Source organism: Protopterus annectens, chromosome 3.part0 (genome assembly GCF_019279795.1).
Source record: "Protopterus annectens isolate FY-2018-M chromosome 3.part0, PAN1.0, whole genome shotgun sequence".
Classification (NCBI taxonomy): Eukaryota; Metazoa; Chordata; order Ceratodontiformes; family Protopteridae; genus Protopterus; species Protopterus annectens.
The window spans coordinates 43,554,036-43,570,830 of NC_056731.1; the positions used below are offsets into that span (position 1 = coordinate 43,554,036).

The following is a 16,795-nucleotide window of genomic DNA, read 5'->3' on the forward strand; positions in this document are numbered from 1 at the left end:
TTCCCAGATATGCTCAGAATTCGTCCAAAATGACAAAAAATACACTGAACCCACAGACATTGCCAACATCCTAGCTGACAGGTTCAGCGCAAACCCCCCCCCCCACCAAAAGGGCAAATATTTATCCCAGCAGAGTTCTGCCCCCCTGACATCTCAGATGCTCAGGTAAGAGCTGCCCTCTCCAAAGCAAAAAACACAGCATCAATGGGACCAGACGATGTCCCGGGCTGCGTCCTACATGAACTCCAAGAAAGCTAAACCCAAACATAAAATTACTGTTCAATCTCAGCCTTACTACAGGATATGTACCCAAAGAGTGGCGTACAGCAACAGTGGTCCCTCTCCACAAAGGTGGTGCCTCAACGGATCCTGGAAACTATCGCCCCATAAGCCTGACTAGCTTGGTCTGCAAAGCTATGGAAAGGATCATCATGGACCTCATAAATAAAGATATTGGGGACCTACAGACACTGGATCCTACCCAGTTCGGCTTTGTTAAGGGCAGATCCTGCCTCTTAAACCTGGTTGATTTCTTTGAAACAGTCACCAAGGTCATTGACGAGGGGAAGGTGGTCCACACAGCCTACCTGGACCTCGCAAAAGCCTTCAATACAGTACCCCACTCGGGCATTATAGATAAGCTCACCAGCTTAAATATAAACCCCTATGTCACTAGATGGGTTGCAAACTGGCCCAAGGGCAGAACCCACATGGATAGAATTGCTGGAGCCATGTTAGACTCCAAACCAGTTACAAGTGGCGTCCCACAAGGCTCAGTCCTAGGACCTCTCTTGTTTGGTATATATTTCTCGGAGGTACAGGCCAACACGGAAGGACAGTGGCTGACTAAGTTCGCAGATGACTGCAAACTGGGCGCCATAATCGACTCTCCAGCCGACACATGCATCCTCCAAAAGGGCCTCATAGAAACAGACAACTGGTGCCAGAGCCATGGCCTCAAGCTAAACGCCAAAAAGTGTATAGTCATCCCCTTTGGCAAAAACAAAGTTCCCACAAATTACCACATAGGTGGTAATCCATTAAGTACAGAAGAAGTAATTAGGGACCTGGGGACCCAAGTTGATAGCAATCTCTCATTTGACAACCACTTGGCCAAAGTGGTTAGAAAAACATTTTATATAGCCCAACTAATCATGAAGGGATTCACATCTAGATCAGGGGAGGTCATCGTGCCTCTTTACTCATCACTCATCAGGCCCATAATTGAGTACAATGCCCCTTTTGGGATGTACCTTACCAGACACCTGCAGCAACTGGAAAGACCCCAAAAGTACCTCACCAAGAGGATCATAGGGCTCAAACAGATGCCATATGCTGCCCGGTTAAAGAAACTCCAGCTCTACTCAGTGGCATACCGCCTGCTCAGAGGCGATCTGTGCCTGGCGTATAAAGCCATGTCCAACCCAGAATTAATGGACATGCTGCACCTCAGAAAATCCAAATCCCATCGAGCTACGTGCTCGAGAGACTTGAACCGCAGCACTGAAATAAATAAGACATGCTGGAGGGACAGATTCATAACCCAGAGGCTCCCTTCACTCTGGAATAAAATCCCAGACCAGGTTAGGCAGAGTCCCTCATTGACTCTCTTCAAGAGGAATCTTGATGAGTGGATGGGAGATTGTAGGTTTACCCCGGGTATCACTTCTGTGTCACTGTTAGACAGAGGCGATGTATACTAACCTCGAAAAAGGGCATAGCAAAATTAATTTAAAATGGGTGGCGAAAGCCAAACACTCTGGCTAGGCTTATAAATGCCCTAGGGCAGATAGCCTAGTATGAACCTATGAACAAATTTTCAATGAGTTTTATTACAACTTTTAATATTGATGCAGGTAATATTCCAAATATAATACAGAAAAAGTGGAACATCGTGATGGGTGACCCCACAGCATGGTTAAAATTAGGAATTAGGCCTAAGGTTATATTTCGTAAGGGACAGAACCTGAAAAGTCTATTAGAGCACCCACTTAATACAGAAGTAAAACATAAAGGGATGCACAAATGTGGGATGTGTCTGCAGTGTAGAGTTGTAGAAGTCGGCCAGTCATTTGAAATTAGAGGTACAAAGTACAGGATAAATAAGAAGTTTGACTGCAACTCTAAAATGGTAGTTTATTTGGCTCAGTGCAAACCCTGCTACGCATTTTATATAGGCAAAACTGAGCATAAATTTCGAGAACGTATAAACAAACATTAGTATGCCATGTCAAGAGGTAATGCACTGGCCAAACATATTAAGCAAGAAAGTACACATTCTTTCAGCTTTCAAGTAATTGACCAGATCCTACCAGATATTAGAGGGGGGCTTAATTCATTGAAACTGAATGAATTGGAATTATATTGGCAAATTTTGTTAAATGCTTATAGCTATCCAGGTCTCAACGAGGCATGTTCAATTTTATGTGCTTTGAAATTAAAAAGCTTAACAAGATAAGGCCATAACAAAACGGTTAGGAATAGTTGATGTTTATATTTAGAAAATGAGGCATTGGAGTGGTATAGACACACACACGCACACACACACACACACACACACATATATATATATATATATATATATATATATATATATATATATATATATATTTTATATGCATGTTTATTTTTTAATTATAGGGACATTGTATTTATACCTATATTTACATTGCATTACATTGTCATACTTACAAATATTTTTTATGTTGGGTATGTTTGAAGGAGGGAATAATAGGTAGTAAATACAGGTTTACGAAGATTGAATGTGTGAATGGTATTGTCAGTTTTTAATAGAATTACAAGTCAGGGGGAGGGGAGTTAAAGTGTAATTTTGTCACTATTGGAGTGTTAAGAACACATGACTTTATGTCCTGGACTTTAAAAGGACTGATTTGAAACTAATGTATTCATCTGAAGAAGTCTAAATATTTAGTCAAACGAAAAGCGCTTTGTGTACTAGCTGGACTTTTAGAGGAGTGCTCTTTTGGTGTTTTCCAACAGCCTTCTCACTTGCCATTTCATTTTTCATTTTGGTTTGTTGTTTTCTGTGCGTTCACAATTTCTCAGTGTTTACGGGTTCATGGCTTCCACCATTCTCCCCATTCCATGCTCCTGCTCGCCAGGCTCTATATGAGGAAGTTTCAGTGGTACTTCAGTTCAATGTGACTTCAGTATTGCCACCCCGTGGACCTCCCTGGACCTTTAATTCCCTGTCTGAAGCTCAAGCTTCAGTCAACCTGGAGCTTCCTTTTCAAGCTCCAGTTTGAACTCAGGAGCTCTTTACAGATGGCTAAGATGGGGTGGTGTGCCTCCTGTGGCATCCTCAAGGTTCAGGGTCTCTGGCCTCCTCAACAGAGATCAGACCACGTCAGTATAAAGGAGATGAGTTCTCTCCTTCTGGTTGTTCAGCTTTTTCATTCTTTTCATCTTGAGCTCCTCAAAGTTTTTACAGACACCACTGTGATGTAGTATGTCAACAAGCAAGGGGCCACAAGGTCCTATATTCTTTACAGATTAGCTCTTCAGATCTGGGGTCTTGCTATCCAGTATCAAGTGACTGTTCAGGCAGTTTACATTCCCTTAGAGCACAATCTAGAGGCATGCTTATTGAGCAGGTCTGGCACACAAGCTCATGAATGGATACTTCAAAGATGTGTTCCTGGATATTGTCCATTGGTGGGGTATTCCTCAGGTATATCTTTTTGCCTTCACTTTGAATGGACACGGATGTTCTTCGTGTTTCACTGTTGCAGTCCTGACTTATAGCATTTCCTACTTCATAAACTCTTGGTCGGTCCGACTACCAGAGTAAAAATAACTCCTTCCTCCCTGGGCTGGCGGACACCCTACTGACATCAGTATGGTTGGGTATAAAAAGATCCAGCCAGTGCCATGACATTAGTCTTTCAGAGCCTGAAGCAGTTGTGAGTGCATCGGTCTGTCTGCACCAGAGTGAGAAATCTTCTAAAAGTAAATAACCCATTGGGGAACTCTTTCTTACGTGTGACTCATGTCAGATAAAGTTAACAACTGTCTCCACTGTGGTAAATAAATCTCACGCAGAGACTTTCATACCATGTGTGTCATTTGTTTAGACCCAAACCACAATGTCCCTAATTGCCATTTGTGCAGCTGTTTCAATTCTAGGACTATAAGGTGTAGGGACAAAATCTTGTCTAAGCACCTTAGTCAGAAACCCACTTCCCTTTGCAAGATGGCATCTGTCGGTCGTCCTGAGGTTGAGCTCCCTAAGAGATAAAAGGAAGAAAAAAACAATCATAGGGCCTTGGACAACAACCTTTCTCCATACTCCATTTCCCCATGTCTCATTATCAGAGGAAGGAGAGGTGCCTTTGCAGCCCTATTCTGTGAGTGAGGTGGTGGCACAGGCATCTGTCAAGACTCTTTTGGTGTCTGACATGCTGTAGGGTCCCACAATTTCAACCGAGGCCTTAACAGTTGGTTCATTGGTTGGGTACAGAGTCGTTCAGCAGACCTCAGCTTCCAGCAAATGATCCTCAACTGGCAACGTTCCTTTGGGGGGTCAGCCAACATTGGTTATTGCTTTCAAAGAGCTGACATCAAAGTAGCAGACGTGCACAGGCGTAAGGCCAAAGCTACACCTAAGAAGAGCTCGACCTCAGGTCCTATGCCTAGGCCTATCCGCTCCCATCTCACATCTTATCAGCAGGATTTGGTCAGGTTAGTCAAAGACCTTTTTTCTTTAGTCAGAGGCAGGCAACCCCCCCAAATCTTCACCAGAAAAAAGGAAGAAGAGACTCTACATCTGAGACCTCTTCAGAACCCCATGCTTCAGATGAAGACTCTGATCAGGAGGATTTTGTCCTTGAAGAGGAACCCTTCCTTACCTCCTTTGAGGATTCTGATTCAGAAGAGGTTTTACTTTCTGCTTCACCCCCTAAGGACATTACCTTTGGGGAGTCACTCCATGCCATGAGAGAGTTTTTCCAGTGGCAGGCACATGAATACCTCCCAATCTAGAACAAGGTTCAGGGCATTCCTTGACCTCACACAGCACAAGCCCTTAGCTGTCACTCCAGTTTTGGAATCATCTCTCAATCCAGACTGTGTTCCCCCAGCTCCTTGCAAGCAAGACAGGTTTTACAGGGTACTGCACTCTCATAAATTCCTTTTTAAAAAACCCTTTGCTGACCCAGAGGTTGTCATTCCTGGCCCCAAAGGAGTTAGGGCTAATACTTCTAAAAACCCATTACCTACAGACAAAGAAAGCAGGACCCTTGACAGGTTTGGGAAGAAGGTTTACATTTCCTCTATCCTGGTCATAATGGCCCTCAACTGCCAATTCCATATGATAAAATACCAGCAGAGTATTTTGGAAAAAGTAAAGCAAAAGATATCTTCCCTGGAGGACAAGAACACTGCCAAGGAATTGTAGATCTCTGCCATTCCAGTTCCTAGGTAGCTAGGCATTCCCTGCACTATGGATATGATGCCCTAGAGGTAGCTTTTTGAGTTGCTCTCTCTGGCTCAGTCATTAGAAGGCATGCTTGGCTTAGGGAACAGATGTTCCCAGAACATGTCAAATCTAAACTACTAGATGAACACCTGGATAAGGGCACCCTTTTGGGACCAAAGGCTGAGGCTGTGTTAAAAAAGAGGATAAAGCAAAATCCATGCAAACTGTCAAAGGCTCCCTCCAAGTACAGCCACCTAGGTTCAGTAGGAATTTTTCCACTGAGCATTCGTCCTTTCTCTCCCAATCAAAACCCATTCAGAGGGGAAAACCCAAAGAGAGAGGATATACAGCAGCAACAATCTCACAGGGCAAGGCAGTCGTCCTCAGGAACACCTAGGCTGGGGAGTCTAGGCCATAGGGCCCTAGCACAGTTCAGCAATGACTCTTCCTCCATACAAAGGAGCACCCACTCTTACCCTCTTTTCCAGTTGGCAGTGCAGATCTGGGAGAGAGACGATGCTATGGGATTGCACCTGATGGCTCAGTACCTTCCTGGGGCACAGAACAGTCTAGCAGACCACCTTAGCAGACACTTAATGGATCCTCACAAGTGGCTGATGCATTGGGAAACATTTCTCGGCATAGTCCAGAAATGGGGATCCCCTCAAGTAGACCTCTTTGCCACTGATGAAAATGCTCAGCTAAAAAGATTCTGTTCCAGAAGCAAATTTCGTACAGTCTGGAGGACAAATGCCTTCTCCTTCCTCTGGAGCCACCTATTTCTTTATGAATTTCCTCCTCTGCCTATCCTTTCAAGGGTCCTCTTAAAAATTAGGGAAGAAGGACCGAGGCTCATCCTGATAGCATCAGACTGGCCCAGGTAGCACTGGTTACCCCCTGCTACTGAGTTTGACAAAAGAAAAGCCTTGGCAGTTACTTCAAAGAGTGGATCTGCTGACTCAGGCAAAGGGAAAACTCGTGCACTCCAACCTGCAGACTTTCAAACTCTCAGCCTGGATAATTCATCAAAATTGTACCCTGAGCACTCACTGACCAGTCAGTGCTTAATATCCTCAAACAGTCTAGAAGACCCAGTACTAAGAAAACATACTCTGCCAAGTGGAAAACGTTCTGTATTTGGTGTCAGCATTAAGGCCTCAACCCTGTTTTGACCAACATTTCAGCCATTTTCGATTACCTGACTATCTTGGTGCACAAAGGCCTGTCCTTCTCATCCATTAAAATACATGCTTCTGACATTTCAGCCCCCATCCCTACTCTTCCTCCTATCTTTTACCACCCCCTAATGAAACAGGTTCATAGGGGAGCGCTACATGTCACACCTCCCAGGAGGCAGCTCACCTCTCCTTTGGACCTCAACTTTGTTCTAGAAAAATTTACCTTGCCCCCCTTTGAACCATCTGCTTCCACTGATTTAAAATTCTTGACCTAGAAGACTGCCCTTTTACTGGCTATCACGTCAGCTAGAAGGGTCTCTGAGTTGTAAGCCCTTATGGCAGTGGGACCCTTTTCTTGTATTCCACCCAGACAGAGTATCACTCAGAACTAACCCTTCCTTTATGACTAAGGTGGTCATGAACATTTCCCTGAATCAAGCCATACACTTGCCTACTTTCTTCCCTAAACCAGGGGGAAAGAGTTCTTTATTCCTTGGATGTACACAGGCAACTTCGCTACTACCTTGACAGAACTAAAATTTTCAGAAAATCAGAATAACTGTTAGTTTCCTTTGCCTTGGGCTCTGAAAGAAAACCAGTCTCCATGCAAAGTGTCTCCAAGTGAATCTCCCACTGTATTTCCTTTTGTTACACAATTGTACTTTTCCTCTCTTCTGTTCCAGAGTCCAAAGTTCTCTGGCTTGGAAAGTGGACAACCCTCCCTTTTCCTTGGAAGAGGATGTTTCTGTATGCCTTCCCTCCATTTCCTCTGTTACCACAAGTCTTGCACAAGATAAGGCAAGACTGTCCCAGGTATTGCTAGTGACTCCCTTTTGGCCCAGACAGCATTGGTTCCCCCTTCTTTCTTACTTGGCCAGGGGCAATCACCACAAGTTACCTCACCGGGGTGGATCTTCTCACACATGACAAGGAATCTCTTATGTACTCTCACTTGCCCACTCTTCAACTGACGCTGTTGGTGATAGGTTTTTGATCCCTTTTAGACACCTCTGTTCTGAAGATGTTCTTCGGGTTCTGCAGGAGGCCAGGAAGCTCACTTCCATGAAATCATATATGTCCAAATTGTAGTGATTTTCTGTCTGTTGCCACTCTCGTCATCAGGATCCCCTCTCTGTGGAGGCACCTCTGGTTCTCTCTTATTTGTGTGAACTGCTCTTTCCTGGGTTGGCATATTCTTCAGTTAAAGTTCACTTGTCAGCAGTTTCTATTTTGAATCCTCCTCTGGCCTCTAGATCTGAGGTCAAGCAATTTCCTAAAGGCGTCCTTGTTATTGGGCATCCCAGGAAGCCTGTTCCACCTTCCTGGGTCACTGAAAAATGGACTTAGGCTCCTTTAGAGCCTGCTTCTTCAGCTTCCTTAAAAGATTGTACTTGGAAGAATGTTCCTTTGGCTTTCACTTCAGCCAAGAGGGTGTCTGAACTTCAGGCTCTCCTTGCTATTCCTCCTTTCTTAGTTTTCCCAGAGACGGGGTGTCTTTTTGTACTAATCCTTCTATGCCCAGGGTGGTCAGTGAGTTGTCCCTTAATCAGTCTATTCATCTTCCTTCCTTTTTTCCTTCTCTGCAGTCTGCCAGTGAGAAGGTTCTTAGACAGCTCAGAAATTATTTAGGTAAAATTTAATTAAGTCACAAATCTGAGCAGCATTTTGTTTCCTTTTATCTCAGGACTTTTGGTTTGACTGTTTCTAGGCAAACCATCTCCTCCTGGATTTCTAAGGCCATTTGTTTTGTTACTTTTTTCATAGAAAATGTCATTCTACATTGGTAAAGGCACATTCTACAAAATCAGCTGCCTTCTCTGGTGCTTTTTTCAAGGGCCTGGATACCAGTACTATCCGTGAGGCTGCTACTTGGTCCTCCGTTCATATTTTCACTAAGCTTTACAAGTTGGATGTTATTTCAAGGGTTAGGCCAGGCTTTGCTAGGGCTGTCCTGTATGGGTTTGTAGAGGGTTCTTCAATGCCTTCCTCCTCCCAGGCTTCCTCTTGAGCACTTATACTCTCCCTCAGGTAATGAATGCTGCAATAGTTATTTGGAAGGACATTGTTCAGTTCTGTAAAATCTTACCATAACAGCAGATGTCCTTGTCTTCTCTGTTGCAATATTCATTCCCTTTGTTCTAGCCTAGCTCTTGCTGTATACTTTTCTTGCCTTCCAGGCTGGCCAGATGTTGTGATATCCTTGGCAGGAGGTCCTTTAGGTAAAGAATACTGCAACAGTGAAGAGAAGGACATTTAATGCTGTGAAGATTTAACAGAACTGTACTTTCCGTCACCAGTGGCCTGCTTTGGGTTGTAAATTCATCTATATTTATCACCTCTTTAATCCAAATATTTTTTCTATCAAGCTGTGGTTTCTGTACTTCACCAGTGAATAAAAATTAAGTTTTTATGTAGTCTGAGCTTTATCATCTGGTTTGGCCAAGATTGATCATGCCTGCATGTTGCACTTAATACAAAATCAGTTGATGCCGCTTCCCACTCTTACCAGTTTTCCTCCCACAAGTATATGATGCATCAGCAAGTGCTTTATGCAAACTTCACCCATGAGCTTTGTAAGCAAATGACATGATGAATCCCTCTAGTGTCTTAAGTAAATTTAGGTGCCACTGTGACACATCATATGATAGTTGTGCTGCTGAGGATTAGGCGGTTGAAACTGACAGTGAAACTACACATTTATTTAACATAGTATATGATTCTGTACTGAAATGTAGTTTCAGTTGTAAGTGCATCTTTCTCATGTTTTCTATTCCATCATAGGAAAACAAAGATGGCAGCTTGTCATTTGTAATTTAGACTTCTTACACACAGATTTGGTTTACTGGCAGTTCTTCATGGCAGCTTCTGGCATAAAACTCTTAAACTGACACAGTAGAACTAGTGTTGCACACAAAGCCAAAAGTGCTGCAACTTCTGACATTACAGTGCAGAAAACAAAACACCTGTTTTTACATCATCAGCCAACACATAAAAGGAATACAGTGTCTTAAGGTTTTATACTACTTGTGTTTCATGAATTACGTTAGGGAGCCTCTGATCCTCTCTCAATTTTTCTTGGATCTCTCTAGCTCCTGTACCCTGGAGTGCAAATACCATGTCGTCATTACAGTGGTATTAGAGGACATATCTGATCAATTGCTCACCAGCTTTTAAGTGTGAGTTGATAATTTTAGAACAAAATGCTTACATGCTGTATTTGTAGAAGCTCACTGCAATCACTGTCTAAAATGTTTAAACCTTCATAATGTTCCTACAGTCACCATATCACCAGACAGGATCCACATAGGAAGTGCCTTTACTGTCTAATATGGAAAACAGTGTTCAGTCATGCTACAGATGTCAATATTTCAGTCTGGCTACTCACTACACATTAAAGGAAAGAGATTAAAAGTCTGTCTAGATGCCAACAGCATGGCTATGGTAGTTGAAAACTAGTGCAAGGATTGGATGGATGGGCCCTGTAATTTATCCCAGGAAAGAACCGAGAGGAAAGAGAATAGGAGGAAACATGAGGTTAGACTACAGTAGAAGCTTCTGTAGCTACAAAGTCCAACAACTTCTGAGACCATGATGAGGTACCACCTCCACTGTTTTACTCTTATTGGTCCTATTCAATTCCTGCAGCCTTTTGCCTAAAAGCACTAGACCGATGGCAAGCACCATTTTTTGATTCCCTACACCAGATGCCATATGTGTGTGTCACAATATATCCTAAGATCTCAGTAGTCTCAATGATTAGGGATTCTCTTGAATGACTATGAATTTCCAGAGCCCATTCAGAATCATCTTCAGTGGTGGTTGTTAAGCACCATTCTTTCTCAGGGTAGCCCTACTTCATTGCATTACTGACAGCTCCAATGGACTCATCAGTGTTGTAGTGCAGGGCATTGTCAAGGGCAGACACTCTAATGTGTCTGGTCACAAGTGGTGACCAGTGTGCTTATTAACATCCTATAGATGAGGCAGTCCTCATCACTTTGCAAGTATTTCAGAATTCATTTCTGCAAGATGCAGTTGCCATCAACTCATAGTATGGGTATTGTGTGATACATTAACAAGCTGGGGAACTAACTTCTATCCCCTGTGTTGAAAAGTAGTGAGAACTTGGGAATGGGCTATGTCTATAGACCACTTTCAGATTGCAACCCGCATTACTGGCAAAGTCACATCTATTGTGGGCAGGATCAGCAGGTGTCCTGTAATGCTATGTATATATGATCCTCCTCCTATCAATGGAAGGACCCTTTCTGTGATTGTTTCTGTGTTTGTTTTTTTTATCTCCAGCCATCATGAAATACATCAACTTTTCCATAATCTCTGTTTCAGAGATGGCCTTTGGGTTTCCTTTGTGCCTCCCCTCCTTTTCCTTGATAAAAACATTTTTCCAGAAATCAAAAAAGACCAAGTGTGGGATCATTCTGAGAGTCCCCTTTTAGCCTCAGCAAGTGTGTTTTTTCCTGTTCTGGTCTCATCTCCTGGCAGTGATGAGACTTTTGTCTGAGGTCTTGCAAGACTCTGTTGGCTTACCCATCCAGCAATCATCATGTAGACCTTTATTCCGTCAGACTAATTATATGGCCTATCCAAATTCATTGATTGCTAAATACACCTAATGCCAAACTAGGATTTTCCAGTCCTTACTTCTGGTCAGAGTCTGCCTGATAGACATACAAGACCAAGTAGGATAGATATGGGGCCCTGTTCACCTCCAGGGAGACAGACTGTTCTGGCTTCTGTTACAGCCATCCTGGATTGTCTTTCTTTAGTTTGCAATATGAATCTTAGGTGCTCTTCCAGTAAGGGCCATCTATGATTATTTTCTAATTTCAACAAGGACTGCATGACTCTCTTCTAGCCTCATTAAAAGTATGCCAAACTTTTCTGAGGGGAAATCCTTTGATCAGGCCACCATTCAAGATCCTTTTCATCACTGGAATTTTAATTTTGTATTGAAAGAACTAATGTTACCTTGTTTTGAGCCTTTGTCCAAGCCTTATTTAAAATTTTAGTAATGGAAGATCCTGTTTCTTGTAGAGGTCTAGCATTAGCATTAAGGACCTTGACACTTCATATCTTGCCTGTTTAAGCCTCTTTATCTAGTGTTTCACAAGGAGAGAGTGATCTGATGAACAATTCCTACTTTTATACCAAAAGTATACACTGGTCTTTATTCAGTTCAGTCAGCCTGCTTGTTTTCTTCCCAAACTATTAAAGCAGAGGAAAGCATCAATTGCATTGCACAGCTGCACATAGATGGCTAAGATTTTATCTGGAGAGAACAAAATCATTCTGCAAAGATTTGCAGCTGTTAGCATCTTATGCTGCCAATTAATTGAGTTCAAAGGTGTCTGAAGTCACACTGTTTAGGGGATTTCAGAATGCATTAAGTTTTGTTACTCAGAGTGTAACAATGAAATTTACAGTTGCTCTTACAGTGCATTCTGTAAGAGGATCAGCAGTATTACAGGCTTTTTGCATAATATATTGTTGGTTGATGTCTATACAGCTGAGACATTGGCTGCATCCTTTCATAAGACACCATGATGTGGATGTAATTTCCAAGTCTTGCTCCTCCCTTGGGGCCACAGTGCTGCGAGGAATCCTTTCATGATACCACTGAAGTGGATGTCTTGGGACTCTGTCTTGAATATTTGAAGCGGATGGAACTGGTCTACAACAGACATGAAAGTTATGTACCTAATATAATAATAGATCTTACCACTTCAAAGTACCCTTCTTGCCTTTTCTGACCACAGTGAACAAAGTCTAGAGGAGGTATCTTAGGCTTGAGCTGTGTGTGTGTTTAAAATTTAGATTAATATTGCGCTGTGCTTCTGAGCAGGCTTAATAGATCTACAGAGGAAGAGCAGAACTTGGAGAATTAGGGGTAAGGGGAGGTGCTTCAACCTGGGAAAGTTACCTGTGCTGTGCTGACTGGAGCCTGTGGCACATAGCTCTAGTAGTTTGAAGTGGATGAAATGAAGGAACATGCAAATCTCTTGCTATGACAAGTATATAACTTTAGATCTGATGTTATCCTAGTCATCATTCATCACGTCTGGGTCTAGGATCCGACATCGGATCCGAACAGTCATACTTTAGACAACAGCTTAGCTCAAGCTCCTCCCCTCCCATGATGCTCTGCTGCCCTCTAACCCCTCAGATCTCATTTGCTGCTTTTGCTTGTCAGACACAGTTCTCTCAGCTCATTGTGGCATTTCTGGATATTTGTGAGTAGGTGAATTTCTCTTGCAGGTTTTCTGTTCTTTTTTTACTTAGTATTACTTAGTTTACTGTATCACTAGTTTTCTTGCTAGATTACCCTCCTGTTTCTGCTGTTAGTTATTTGGCACCCTTTTTTGTTTTCCCTTTCAAGGGTAGTTAGTGTTGGTTTCTGTGAACCTTTCTGTTAATTTTTTAAAGGTTAGCTAGTGGTTAGTTAATTTGCATGGATATTTTGGTGTTTGGGACCTTTGGCCTGTGTTTTGGTCTTTGGCTGTTCCCTTGGTGTTGTGTACCAGCTTTCTCCATGTCAGAGAAACCTTTAGGCTTTAAGAGGTGCTCCTTGTGGTCGGACGATGCCTGTCTCTGATTCTCACGAGGAGTGCCTCTATTGTCTCAGCGCTGGCCATCTGGAGGTTGAATGTGGCATTTGTGCCACATTCAAACCCAGTGCCCTTGTTGACCATCGAAACAAGCTTTTATTGAAAGGCTTGGTCAAGGATGGGGGGGGGGGTCCTTTGGTCAAAGAAACCTTGACCAAATCAGGCCCCTCCAGGCATAAGAGAAAGGACCCCTTCTCCTCTGCTTCTTTGGGAGAGATTCCTTCCAAGCTTCCCAGGCTGTCAGATCCCAGGTCCCCAGATCCTTCTCCAGCCTCTGCAGTGTCGGATACAAGAGCTTCCAGAAAGTCGACTCCCAGATCCAAGGCCTCTGGTTCCAGGTCTTTGGATCCGAAGGTTTTGCCCTCGATTCCCAGATCCAAGGCTTTTAGTACAAAGCCTTCGGATCCGAACAAGACTGTGCTTGCTATGGATGAGACTCTCTCAGATCCGAGGGATTCCAGATTTACTTCCTCGGATGTCCCGGTTTCCTTAGGCCCGATTCGGCTGGATCCAAGACCCGTACAGGATCCCATTATTGTGGAAGATTTTCTTGTGGTACCTTCAAAAGGGGATCAGTTGTTTACCCCTCCACGCACGGGCTGTTCTCCAGACCATAGAAGGAAATCCTCTGGATCATGGCATGGTTTGCCAGTGAGGTCTTCCATTTCCTCCCAGTCGTCCAGGAGCATCCTACCTGTAGACCTGGACAGGATGATGTGGTCCTTCCTAAAAGCTCAAATTGAGTTGGGGCTTTTGGCTTCCCCAGCCCACAGGCTCAGAGAACCATCTTCCCCTCCCCGCATACCTTCGCCTCATCGGACCTTACAGGGATTGGACTCTTAGGGACTGGTGTGCTGTGTGGAGGTGATGGGGGTCTCTGGGACCACTTTTGTTCCTACCCCATCAGGATCTATGGCCATTTCTGTTTCCATTCCCCTGGGACAGGTGGGGTCACCGGTTCGGGCTGTCACCCCAGAGTCCGTGGGGGTGGGTTCAGGCCCGGGTTTTTCAGACCATTCTCTGCCTCTCGGTGCTTGGGTGCTTGACAGCTTTGGTTCTGCTCTGTCCGGAGGGTTGGGGGGTTTTGGTGGGATTGGCTCCTTCTTCTGTTGTGGTGGTATCAACATGGTAGGGGATGGGACCTTGTCCAGTCCCTCCACATTCCAGGCAGTGGAAAGATTCCTCTCTGCAGTCAGAGTAGCCTCCCCCACTCACTGTGCTCCTCCCCAGCCCCAGATTTTGAGTGGACCGACTCATCTTGCTCCCGGTCCGCCTGTCCAGTCTAGCCTCCAGGTGGGAGCTTCCCCTACAAGGGCCTTTTCATCTTCCAAATCTTCCCATCATCCCCCCATAGAGGAAGTTCCTTGGAAAAGGACATGTAAGAGGGAGGCATCTGAACTCCCCGACACCACAGAAGACATGGATGCCGATGAGGGGGATGGGTCCCCAAGGTCGCCGCCCGATGATGTCTCCTTTGGAGACGTACTGGCGATCCTTAAAGCTAAGGGCGGAGGCTTTCGGTACAACCCATCAACCTCTTGGGTGCCCCCCCCCGCTGACCCTTTAATCAATCTCATCACCAGCAGGACCTGGAAGGAACCCAATACTGTGGAGCTACTGCTCAAAATAGCTGATAAATTTTTAAGCCCTCCTTCAGATAAAGCTTTCTGGTCCAAGGTGATTCATGTTGATGCGATTGTGGTGGCTGCCACCACCAAGAAAGGGCTGGTGGAGCAGAGTTTGTGTGTCCACCCACCCAGTCATGAACCGAGAGCACTGGACAGGTTTGGAAAGTGAGTGTTCAGATCAGTTTCTTTCACCCAGTGAGCTTTGAACTACCTGACTCATTTCACCCGCCTCCAGAGGGACTTGATTAAGGAACCTTCAACTTCCCTTGCAGAGTCCATGTCTGCAGAGGACTTTAATTCCATTTCTCCCAAGTTGGCCACTCTTACATCTATAGTCAACTCATCCATGAGGTTAATCTCTAACATCACAGAGAGTTCCATATGGGCGGCAGTTACAACCATTGCCATCAGGCGTCATGCCTGGCTGCATTTGTGGGTTTACAGAGGCCTTCAAAGCATCTTTCACCAATGCCCCTTTTGATGCTTCTACCCTTTTTGGACCCAGCATTAAGGAGACTTTGATCCACAGTGGACAAGAGGGGAAGACACTGTTGGCTGTCGGGATCAAATTTTCTACTCCCCAAAGGTCCTTTTGTAAGACCCAAAAGGGTAATAGGAAGATGTGGTTCTGCAAGTCACAGACTTCCTTTCAGGAAGTTCATGAGGATTCCTCTTCCATGGGATGTGAGAGAGGTTTCAATGGTAGTCACCAGCCTAGAGGCAGGGGAAGCCCACAAAACCAGGGTTCCAGGGAACCATTCTCTGAGAAACCCTTTCAACTCCCCTGAGGTGTTGCCTGACTGTCCTACCCTGGAGGCAGTCAGAGGTCGCTTGGCATTGTGCATCCCTTTACCTGGACAGGTATCACAAACAATCAGTGGTTGCTAAGAATTACATCCAGGGGCAATTGCATTCCCTTTTCAGAAACCCCACGAAAGAGCAGAACTCTCCTAGACATGCCACCCAGTCAGAGAGAGTTAGCCCATCTAGAGGTCTCCAACCTTGTTCGAAAAAGAGACATCCAAAGGGTCCCCACAGGACAGAGAGGATCCTGAACTTATTCCTGCTTCTTTTTATACCCAAAAAAGGCGGGACCTGCTTCCCATTCTAGACGTCAGCCTATTAAACCTGTCTGTCAAGACGTTGAAGTTTTGGATGGTCACTGTGCAGTATATTGTGCCTCTTTTGCACAAGAATGATTGGATGTGCTCTGTATATCTCCGGGACGCGTACTACCATATCAAAATAGACAGATGGTCCAGGAGATTCCTTTGCTTTCACTTAGGAGCCGATCACTTCCAGTTCAGACCCCTGCCCTTTGGACTCACCACAGCCCTCCCTCCCCCCAGGCTGCAGGGATTCCAGGTGTTTCCCTACCTAGACGATTGGCTCCTTACAGCCCCCACAAAGCATCAACTGATGGAGAGCATACATTTCATTCTTCACTTCTTCGATCAACTGGGGATAACGGTGAACCTTGCCAAATCTTCCCTGACTCCTTCTCAACAGATGGAATTTCTAGGCACGCAATTGGACACTACCTCAGAGGTTGCAGCCCTTCCTCTCCGACGAGTACTTCTTATTTGATCTCATGTTTGGATCCTTCTGGAGCAAACTCGTCCTCCAGTATTTCTCATTCACAGGGCATTGGGGTCCATGGCAGCTGCCATTTATCTGGTGCCGCCGGCCAGATATTACATGAGGGTGCTGCAATGGACCCTCGTGGTCCATCCTTTCTCACCCTCCTTCAGTTCCCACTCATCTCACCACAGTTTGTCAGAAGCACCTTTCTTGGTGGATGGATTCCCCGGATCTCTTGGAGGGCAGGCTCTTCTCTCCTCCTAGTCCTACGTCCACAGTGACCATGGACACTTCCCTCCTGGGGTGGGCATTTTCAGGGAAAGACGGCCCAAAGCACGTGGTCCC

General features: G+C 44.7%; 1 protein-coding gene across 2 annotated transcripts in view; it reads left to right on the forward strand.

Moving 5' to 3' along the window:
- Positions 1–16,795, forward strand: part of DNAJC1 (DnaJ heat shock protein family (Hsp40) member C1) — a 2,872,711-nt gene that overhangs the window by 1,748,177 nt on the left and 1,107,739 nt on the right. The gene's annotated exons all lie outside the window — the stretch shown is intronic.